Source organism: Triticum aestivum, unplaced genomic scaffold, assembly GCF_018294505.1.
Source record: "Triticum aestivum cultivar Chinese Spring unplaced genomic scaffold, IWGSC CS RefSeq v2.1 scaffold51089, whole genome shotgun sequence".
Taxonomy (NCBI): Eukaryota; Viridiplantae; Streptophyta; class Magnoliopsida; order Poales; family Poaceae; genus Triticum; species Triticum aestivum.
The window spans coordinates 236-913 of NW_025300277.1; the positions used below are offsets into that span (position 1 = coordinate 236).

Consider the following 678-nt stretch of genomic DNA (forward strand, 5'->3'; position numbering starts at 1 on the left):
AATGAAACATGTTTTTTGCGCTATGACCAAACCACAGTTAAGGTTAAGGAACAAAGACAATAATAAATTGAAGGAATGCACTACCTGTAGAAGGACTGAAACAGAAAACTAATCCAGAAACGTGTAATAATAGATTAAAAAGGCTAAAAAGTTGCCACAGAAAGGTTATATCTGCAATAACAAAGATGAGAAAGCGTGTGGATCTAAATTTTAAAAGGCAGTATTGAGGACCTCTCTGGTAGAGAATGGGAAACTAAAGGGCCTTTCAGTAAGAATAGCAGCACACACAGCAGTGCAAGAAAGAAGGCTCCAGGTACTTGCATGGAAAATCTCAAAAAAAAATTGGACCATTTCTCGATTTGTGCGTGTCATCCTTGCGCAGGGGCCATGCTAATCTTCTCTGTATCGTTCCAATTTTATCGGATGTCCCAGAAGGGACGATGCTAGCTGCCGCGCTCTGCCTTATAAACCAGTCCGACTCTCCCCGGCTGGCCGATGTGGGACTAAACCAACGAGCGTTTGTTTTGCCCATGGCGCTGTCCAGCCAAACCCAGACGCCATCGGGCGCGTGGTGGGCCGCCAGTCGCAAGTCGGATCTCTCTTCACGTGGCCCAAATTAATGGAAGAGCATAACGGGCCCTCGCGTTTTTTCATTAGGGAACAACGAACGGCGCTTGG

General features: G+C 46.0%; 1 non-coding gene across 1 annotated transcript; it reads right to left on the reverse strand.

The window, feature by feature from the left end:
- Positions 1 to 336: 336 nt before the first annotated feature.
- On the reverse strand, positions 337 to 439 carry LOC123179259 (U6 spliceosomal RNA). Its single transcript, XR_006490230.1, has one exon. It is a non-coding gene; the product is annotated as a U6 spliceosomal RNA (small nuclear RNA).
- Between the last annotated feature and the right edge of the window lie 239 nt (positions 440 to 678).